This window comes from Dendrobium catenatum, unplaced genomic scaffold, assembly GCF_001605985.2.
Source record: "Dendrobium catenatum unplaced genomic scaffold, ASM160598v2 fragScaff_scaffold_1651, whole genome shotgun sequence".
Lineage (NCBI taxonomy): Eukaryota > Viridiplantae > Streptophyta > Magnoliopsida > Asparagales > Orchidaceae > Dendrobium > Dendrobium catenatum.
This window is the reverse complement of record NW_021320113.1, coordinates 369,286-379,483: the sequence shown is the minus strand read 5'-3', so window position 1 is coordinate 379,483 and position 10,198 is coordinate 369,286.

Below are 10,198 nucleotides of genomic sequence, written 5' to 3'. Positions count from 1 at the left end.
TGTCATCTCGTGTTTGGGTTTGAATGCCCAATCTTCCACTCTATTGTTGGGATGAAATCAACGTCTCAAGAATTTCTTCTCTGATTGGAACACCTCTCTTTATATATGGTGATATGTTCCAATGTGGGAGATGGTAATTTGCAAGAGTCTGCGATCAGGTAGATCTTGACAAAAAAACTTCCTTTGGGGGTTTTGGTGGAATGGTTGAATGGATGATTCTTTCAAAAGGTTGAGTATGAGAAGATATCATCATTCTATTTCTAGTGCAGAAAGATTGTGCATTTAATTGATTCTTGTGGTTTGAAGGTGGTGGTAGGAGGGAAGGGTGATGTGGGGAAGTAAGATGAACTTGGGATGGTTTCCATTGAAGATCAGCCAAAGACAAACATTAATGACTCTGCTTATGGGACTTTTATTTTGGTTAATCATAGAAGATTAAGTAAAATGAACGCGGGATCATAAAATAAAGTTAACTTGCCAAAAGTGAAAGCTATTTTCAAAGTTCATGTGCTTGAAGTGTCACCTCCTGATCTTGAAAAAATTCAAATTATGGTTGCTGTAGACTCAATTATGGAAGAGACGGAATTAGCTCTGGTTAGGATTATAGCGCAAGATGGTTGTAATTAGGTATTGTGGGAAATAATGTGAATCTAAAATCAATTATTGTAGAGTCTGCATATAAGGGAGGCAATGTATTATTAAATACGGCTAAAGGTTGTTGCTAATGATTGTAATAGCTTTAAAATACTGGAATCTCTATGTGGAGAGGAGGCTAGTATAGATGGAGCTACTAATTTTGTTAGAGATACTGTAGAAGAAGGCAAATTGAAAGATTCAGTAGCTTTAGTCAAAATTCCAGAGGAGTCTTCATTGTCTATTTTAATTGAGAGGTTGATATGGATATCAAGGCAGATAGCCATAGAGGTTTGGATATTGTTGTTTTTGGAGGTAATAAACCTAACTTTCTTAAGGAACTTAGGTCCCTTGGACCTTTAAACTCATCATCTAGGCCTAAAAAGGTGAATGCATTTAAAAAGAAGAGGAGCGGTGGGTCCTTCCCTCTTATTGGTATAATGAGTTCCTTGTCTTTTTGGAACTATAGGGGGGCTAACAAAAGATATGCCTCCTTGTATTTGAAAGATTTTGTTAAGGATTGGAATGTTTTTTTGTTAGAATAGTTGAAGCTAAAATTTCTTCTATTAGTAGAAGTGAGTTTAATAAATTCATTGGAGTTGATTGGGATTTCTTTCTCTTTCCTTCCATTTGGATGTATGGTGGTATTTTGGTGATTTGGAGGACTAATTTGTCTTCTTTTTCTTTGTTGGAAGCTTTAGCTCATTGTGTTATTAAAGAGCTGAAGATTGCTAATAAAGGTAGATGGGTGGTATCTAAAATTTATGGTAGTAAGGACTTGAATACAAGAAGAAAGTTATGAGAGTGTGTGGAGTTACATTCGACTTTGGATGTACCTTCAGTAGTAGGGGGGTATTTTAATTGCATCTTTTCTTAGGAAGATAAAAGGGGTGGGAAATTTTTTTCCTTTTCCCAAGGACTATTGGAGATGAAAAAATTTATGAACAATAATGATTTGCATGATGTGGGTGTTATTGGTCCTAAATACACTTGGTGCAACAATAAGAAAGGTAGTGCTCACATTCTTGAAAGACTTGATAGATGCTTATTGAATTCCAACAAGTTTGAAGTGATTCATTAGGCTTTTGTTAGACACTTGGTCAGGGTTTCTTCTGACCATTGCCCCATTGTTTAGAAAATCTTCCTCCAAAAGAATTGTCACAAAAGATTTTTGAGATTTGAATATATCTGGTTATTATATTCGGTGTCAGCAGCAATTGTGAGTAAATCTTGGAATAAGTTTGCTTCTGGAGATGCTATGGAAGCCCTCAACAGGAAATTATACAGATCTTTGAGAGCTTTGTATTTTTGGAGCAAAGCTAAGCATCAGGATTTAATGAACCTTAAGGAAGAATTGAAGAACTTCAGCTGGAAGAATCAATTGGAGTTAATTATTTTTAGGAGAAGCTAATGATATTATGATCCAAAATTAATGATTTGAATGTCACACTTGCCCGATTGAATACATGGTGGAGACAAAGATCTAAGGTGAGATGTCCAGGTGAAGGTGACATTAATTCAAACTTTTTCCATGCTTTTGCTAATTGGAGAAGAAATGTCAATCTTATTAATCAAGTGAAGAATGATAAAGGAATTCTTGTGGAGGATCCTACGGTCATTAGATATATCTATTTTAATTTCATTAGCAACAAGTGGAGATATATAGATTTTTGTTTGAAGGGTTGGCCATCTTCATTAAATACCTTAAGTCAAGAGGATTATAATCTACTTAATGATGACTTTTCATTTGAAGAAGTGGAAATGGCGGTGAGAAATCTTAGTATTAATATTTATCCTGGGACTCATGGAATTTTGTATTCATTCATCAAAGCTTATTAGAAGGTGATTGGTAAAGATGTTTGGCATGCTATTCTTCCTTTCTTATCCTCAGGCAATATAGGCTCTAAGTGGAAGGAGAATCTTGTAGTTCTCATTCCAAAACTTGGTAAGCCTCTTCTCCCTTTTAACTTTCAACCTATTAGTCTTTGCTTGTCAATCAATATGATCGTTGCAAAGATTTTATTAAACAGATTGTTGAAGGTTATTCATTGTTTAGTTTCTGATGTTCAAGTGGCTTTCGCCAAAGGAAGGATTTTATGAGACCATATTCTTCTTGCTCAGGAACAATTCTACAAATTTAGATTTTTTAAATAAAAAAGAAGATTGGTTGTAGTTAAAGTGGACATGGAACAAGCATATGATAGTATGGCAAGGGATACCCGTAGGCATGTGTTGGAATATTTCGGTTCTCCACTGAAATTTTCTAAACTATTGATGGAGTGTATGGTTGATCCATCATTTTCGGTCCAAGTGAATGGGATTGGTTCAAACTAGATTAAGGCAAGAAGTGGGTTTATATTGGGATGTCCGCTATCACCTCACCTATTTATTTTGTGTTCTCTACTTTTGACTGATGCGTTTGTGCTTAAGGGGAGAGAGTTGGGGATAAAAACTACAACTACTGCTCCTAAGATTTCACATCTTATGCTTGTTGATGACATCCTTATATTCTTGAAAGCCAAGATTGGGTATTTGAAGAATATTAAAAGGCTAATTTATGAGTATTGCTGTTGAACGGGACAACAAATCAACATTTAAAAGTCAGCTACTATATTTGGAAAATCAGTGGATCAAAATTTGAGAAAATCTATCTCTGATGTAATGGGTTTTAAAGAGGTAACGGAGATGCATTATTTGGGTATCAAGATGTCTTTCAGAAGGTTGGCTTCATCTTACTTCTTCAATCTATTGGAAAAAGCTGCATCAAAATTGGATGTGTGGAGTAACAAACTCATCTCGTTACTAGGGAGGTTGGTGCTAGTTAAAACAGTAATTCTATCCATCCCATTGTTCCATTCTTCCCACTCTTTGGTTCCCTTAAGCATTATAAGAGAATTTTATAAGATGTATAGGGATTTTCTATGGGATAAGAAAGATGTCTATTAATAGTATTCATTATGTAGCATGGGAGGATCTTCGCAAACCAATGTATGATTGAGGCCGTGGAATTCATTCATATGTTGCCACAATGGGTTTAGTGATAGCTAAATTTGCTTGCCGATTTCTAAATAATCTAGATTCTCTCCATAACAAATTTTTTATCTTCTAGATATGGTAGAGATATCATGTGTGCTATTGCTAGGAAAAATACTTCAGCCACCTGGAAGATCTTACTTAGCTGTGCTAAAGCTCTTTAACCAATTGCGAGATATAAGATTGCTTAAGGTAATCCTATTAACTTATTAAAGGATATTTGGGTTTTAGATAGAATCCTTGAAAGAAGGCCTACTTTCATTTCTATGATGGAGTGGGACTTTCCTTCCTAGGATAGTTTCATTTAGGATGGGTGTTGGAATTAGGCCGAGTTACTTAATTACTTTGGTAAGCAGTTGATCGATGCCATTCTTCAAGTGAATATATATCCATAACTTATAAATGATTAATTAGAATTTATCATTAACTTTTCTAGGAAAACTATAGCTGGTTTGGCTACGTGCTCAACGGAGAATAAATCAGATCATTGAAAATGGTTGAAAAAATTGAAGTTACATCCTCGTGTAGATTGCTTTTGGTGGCGTTTGTTGATGGAAGCAATACTTACTATAGATGTTTTGATGTATAGAGGATTGTTAAGCTATAATCATTGTTCTTGAGGGTGCTCGGCGGTGGAGAACTTAGAGCACGTCTCAATCAAATGTTCCAAGTTGATTCAAGCCATAGCATTGGTGAATAGATGGGGTATTTCTATTCCTGAGTCCTCTTACTAAATGGATTGCAACATTAAATTGAAAAGGTTATCAAAGGTTAATATTTTATTGCAAATTTGTATTGCTCTTTAGTGTTTTATTCTTGGAAAAGTAGAAATAAATTTGAGAATGAAGGTCATGACCTCGGAATGGCATTTGTGGTTTCTAATGCAATTAGCTTATCATCAATTTCATCAAAGTTTAATTTCTTTTCAGACCATTGGGGTGTTAACCGGCCTTTGCAGCCAAATTCTTTTTTTTGGCAACCCCTCCACCCGAATGAATTAAAGTTAACCTTGATGAAACTTTGTTAAGTTATAATGAAGCTGGTGTGTTTAGAGATCACATAGGGAGATTTCTTCTTGCTTTTGGGTTCAAATGTATGCATTGGGACAATGGTTATCTAGAATTGTTAGCTTTCCATTCACTGAGAATGATTATTAAAGAATGGATGTTGTATACTAAAGGTATCATAATATAGGGTTATAATTTTAATGTTATGAAGTACTTGCAGACCTCAGTTGGTAAAGTTGTTTGTTCTCTTAAGAATGGTGAAATGAAAGATTTACAGTTTATTAAGGACTTTGAAAATTTCTTATTTCATTGTGTTAATAAGGATTGTAATAAGTTAGCCGATTTTTGTCCTAACTTTGTTTTATTGGGAGATTTTTTTATGGGAAGATCAATTTTGTAATAAGGTTCCTCCTATTCTCTTTTCTTTGTTAAAGGAGGATTGGGATAGGCTTACTATAACTTAATAGTTGGTAATAGGATTTTCTTTTCAATGCAATTTGTAGTTCTTCAAAAAAAAAAAAAAAACATATACATACACACATATATCAAACAATCAAAAACATTAAATAATAACTAATGACTACCCCTTTTGACAATAATAAAAAGGAAAAGCCATCTTGAAATGAAAAGTTTCTATGGATGAATTAAAGTAGTTGATAAAGAAGAAGAATATAGGAGTAACTTCCTATTGCTAAAAAGGAAAAAAAATCAAAATTTAAATTAAAGAATAACTAAGATAAAAAAAGTCAAACAGGTTCACTTTTCTTTCTAGACAAATTAAATAAAATTGATTATTACAAAAATGAAAAAATAAAGATTAATTAATTTCTAATTAAATAGTGAAGATAATTATTGATTATATGGATTTGGATTAGATATAGAATGACAATGGAAAGAACAATATGAATTTTTCAATGGGCAATATTATGTATCTTTTCAACTATTTATGGCACACTATGTGCATCTTTTCTATTTGGACTAATTTTGTGTCTCTTTTCACTTTGCGAATATTACGTATCTTTTTAATTTTGTAGGCTTTGTCCATCTTTTTTTTTACTTTTTTGGTCTTACCATTAACAGTAATCTTAATTCAAATTCTAATAATAATAAAAAAAATATATTGAAAAAGAAAATAAAATAAATAAGTCATTTATTTTACAACAACTATTTCTAAGTAATACTTGTCTATAAGAACATGAAATTTAATTCCTAATCTACATATATTCATAATTTTAATTTAATTTTTAAAAGATTAAATTTTGTAAGGAAATTAATTTGTAGAACAAAATAATTCAAAATTCCATTATTCAGATCTACTATAAATGATATCTCTCTATTAACATAAACATTTCAAGAAGTGAAATTTAATGCATGTCAACACAATCATTCCATCATTTCATTTATCATTTAAGAACAAATACAAACACATTTTTCATTTAACATCTTCTCAAAAAATATGCTCCCAAAAATGCAAAAATAACACATGAAAACAATAAAATATAATATCACTGAAATCACAGAAAAAATATTTCAACAATAAATACATAAACTCATCAACGACTACAACATACAAGTATAACTAATAATCAGAGGGGCCTTGATCTGGAGGAGCTAGTGGGTTGAACATTAAAAAGTAACTACTAATCATAGCATATTTGTGTTAATTGAGTCAAATTGCCTTCGGATCAAACTCATGTCCTCGTTGTATCTAGCATTCTATAGATTCTGGTAATTCTAAATTTTTTCAAAGCATTGATCAAAATGAGTTTCCAGTCTGTCGAGGTGGTGGACCATTTCTTGGTAGAAAGTTTGGTCTAGTCCAGGTGTAGTTTCATTTATTAGAGCTGGGCACCTTCGTTTCCCTCGGTATCTTCTTCCGTTAAACTTTGTTCCTGACCAAAGAGTGCCCAAAAAGAGACATCAGTAAAAACATAGGATGTTCAGTGGGTGGATCAGGATGTATTATGTTATACTTTTTTCTCTAATACATAGGAAGATATCCTAAAGCGACATTTTTCTTTCTCTTATTATGAGGAATTCCAATATAAGAAAGTTTGTATATGTAATCCATGATTAGTTGGGCTTCATCAAAATAAGTTCCAGTCATAATCAAGTATGTGATAGTGGACAAAAGAGGAGTTAAGTTTATGTAATCAAAAGCTTTGGGAATGATATAGGTTCTTAAGACATGCTAGATAATCCAAGCATTTTGATTAAGAGTTTACACACGAGATAGATGGCTTATTTGGATAACACCTCTAAGAGTTTAATTTATTTTTGACCAGTTAAAATCACCTATAGTGTTTAAAGTGTACACTCTAACTCCTTGGGTTCAAAGGTGTAGGAAGTTGCCTAGATCTTCCTTAGTGAATTCTATATGCTACCTAAAAATGGAGGTAATCATAGTGTGATCTTTGTTTTCCTTCATGTTTGCAAGGAATATTTGAAAAGTTTCATGATGGTAGGCATACATCAGGGTAAGGATGAAGGAAAACTAGTTTGAGGCAAATTAGGGCATGATAACAAAGTTGATATCACTCTAAATGAGGAGTCGGGAAGGGGTTACTTTGGCAGCATAATACCTATCAAAAGCTTCCTCATTCTCTTTGAAAAGAAAGTTGTCATTCCTACTAGATCTTGAGGATGAGCCCTTAGAAGTGTGAGGTCATTTGCTATTGCTAGCCATTCGTAAGATTTGGACTAGAGAATGTTTGGAAATGAATGAGGATGTAAAGAATAACTTATCCAAAACCCTTATATTTGAAGAAAAATAAACTATTGTACAGTATGAAAATTATATCATGCGTACAATTTAAAAATCATATGGGATTAAAAATGTTTCATACGTACCAACAAAAATGGCTTATGATAAAATGCCATTTCTACGGCATCGTTATGTATAATCTTTTTGGCCAAATGATTATGTAGATGAACGCCTATTCATATAAAAGTTCGTTAGGGATGTTAAGCCCTATAGAACTGGCCCAAGCTAACCAAGAGGGGGGGGGGGGTGAATTGGTATTTTAAAAAATTCTTTTCACAAAGAAGTAAAATCTCATAAACAAAAATCACACCACAAGAAAAAAATAAGTGCAAAATTGGCTTGATCGTCCAGGCCGATCTCACGATCGTCCAGGCCGATCAGTTCAAATTAGAGGAAAATCATCCAGAGCATCGCCCTGAATTCCAGCTATCCGATCCCGATCGTCCAGAAGTGACTAAGGTTTTTGAATAGATCGTCCTGACCGATACTAAGATTGTCCAGGACGATGTGATTGTATCAATCATCCTTAATTACTTCCTTGATTTGTCTAATTAATTAAAGCATTATTGTGAATATCGTTATGGACGATTACTAAAAATACATAATACCTTTATTAGTTATGGCCGCAATTTCTTTCTGTTTTGAGCTTATCATCCTGGCCGATACTCGTATCGTCCAGGCCGATTGGCTAATGACGACTTCCTTAATTAAGAACCCCTAATTGGATTTTCTGTTTTAAGCACGATTGTCCAGGACGATATAAATATCGTCCTGGCCGATTTGAGTAAAAGAAGAAATTCTAAGTTACTCAAGTGTGTGTGTGTAGGGTTACTTAGCATCAGTCTCATTAAACATTACAAATAGACTCAAGAAGAGAAAAAACAAAGTACAGATTGACTCAACCCTAACCTACGCAATCTTGAACTGGCTTCATTTGTTCATCCGATCTTTGATTCCTGAAAAGTTAGAAGTAACAGGCAGTCCAAGAGAGTCGATAGTGTTTGTCAATCATCAGAACATAAGTCATGAAAATAGATTTATAATAATCTCCCCCTTCTTGATGATGGCAAACATAAGTAGGAAAATCTCAGTAAAAATAGCAGTTCATAACAATTTCAAAGTTACAAGCATCAACTTTTCCTACCACATCCTACTCCCCCTTTTGTCATCACAAAAAGAGGGTCCTAGACACACATAAAGAAAAAGGAAAAAATGCAGTCGAAACTAAACAAACTACAAGACAAACTGCAGAAAACAAAAATTAGAAAAATGAAGGATCATGATCATCTGATTGAGGTGGTGGAGGTGGTTGCTGAAAGTAGCCAGCTAGCGTAGTAAACTGAGCATTGAACCAGGCGATGTCCTGATCATGCTGCTACTGCTGGTGAGTAATGTAGCTATCAAAATGGGCTAAGTCCTCTGTGCGGTGCTGCACGTAGCGGGCAATGTCCTCATAATGTTACTGCTCCTGTGCAGCAACGTAAGCTTCGAAGCGGGTCTCCCATCGATAAAACCTCTCCACTATCTAGTAAAACTGTGAGTGTTGTCGAAGAGGAATAGGATCAGGAACAGAAGCGGGAGCGGGAGCCTCCTCCTCCTCCACCCTCTGAGGTTCACATAGGAGGTTAGGGCTGTGGAGGTAGGATTTAAGCGAAGATTTGCGAAGAATTCACGAAGAAGCTCAGAATGAAAGAGGAAAGAGAGAGACATAATGAAACAAATATAAGTGTGAGCAAAAAGATCAATGGTAAGCAGCTTCATCTTCTGCCTCCCTGAAACGAGGGTCAATCCTAGCCCTCGAAGAATTCCCAGAAGTTTGTCGAACTCATTTCCCACCAGCCATAGTAAGGAGTTAGTAAGAAAACATAAGAGAAGAAGAGGTGTGAGGCGAAAAACATGACTGGAATGGCCTGAATTTAAAGAAACGGCCATATTGTCCAGCCCGATCGTAGAATTATCCAGGACGATATGGGACAATAATTGCGTACAGGCCGATTGGTCAAAAAGGCGATCTGATCGTCTGGGCCGATCAGATATTGGCCAGGACGATTAGACACATGCGATCATCCTGAAAAGTCAAGCCGGACGACTGTTGATAAAGCAGTTCGTCTGGGCCGATTAGGTGTATCGTCAAGGACGATGCACAATAATTGATCGTACAGCAGAAGTTATAACATTTTAAATCTGTGCCACGTGTATTGTCCAGGACGAACAGTGGATTGGCCAGGAAGATTGTCCAATAATGGATCATCCGGGGCTAATTTTAAGGATTTAAACATACTGACACGTGGATCGTCCAGTACGATCTAGTGTATCGGCCAGGATAATTACCATAAAATGAATCGGCCAGGACAAAATATGTTATCGGCCAAGATTATCATCAGAATTGAAATAGAGTTTGATCAGATCGTCCAGGATGATAAATTATCATCCAAGACAAAGAGTTATAGTAAGCACAGAAAAGTTCACCAGATGGAATTTTGAAGAGAATTTGTCCTTTCGTCCAGGACGATATGACAATCGGCCAGGATGATGTGAGAAGAAATTTGATTTCAAGAAAAACATGTTGATGATCAAAGCCCTAAAAAATAAATGACTCACAATACAAAGCTAGAAACAACAATAAAAGACTAAAAAGAACAACGAAGGAAAGAAAAAAAATTCCTTATTTTTGGTTTTAAAAATAATATATATATATTTTTAGCAAAGTATCCAAATGAAAAATTTCTCAAACAATTTAAATTTTAGAGATTCAGAAGAT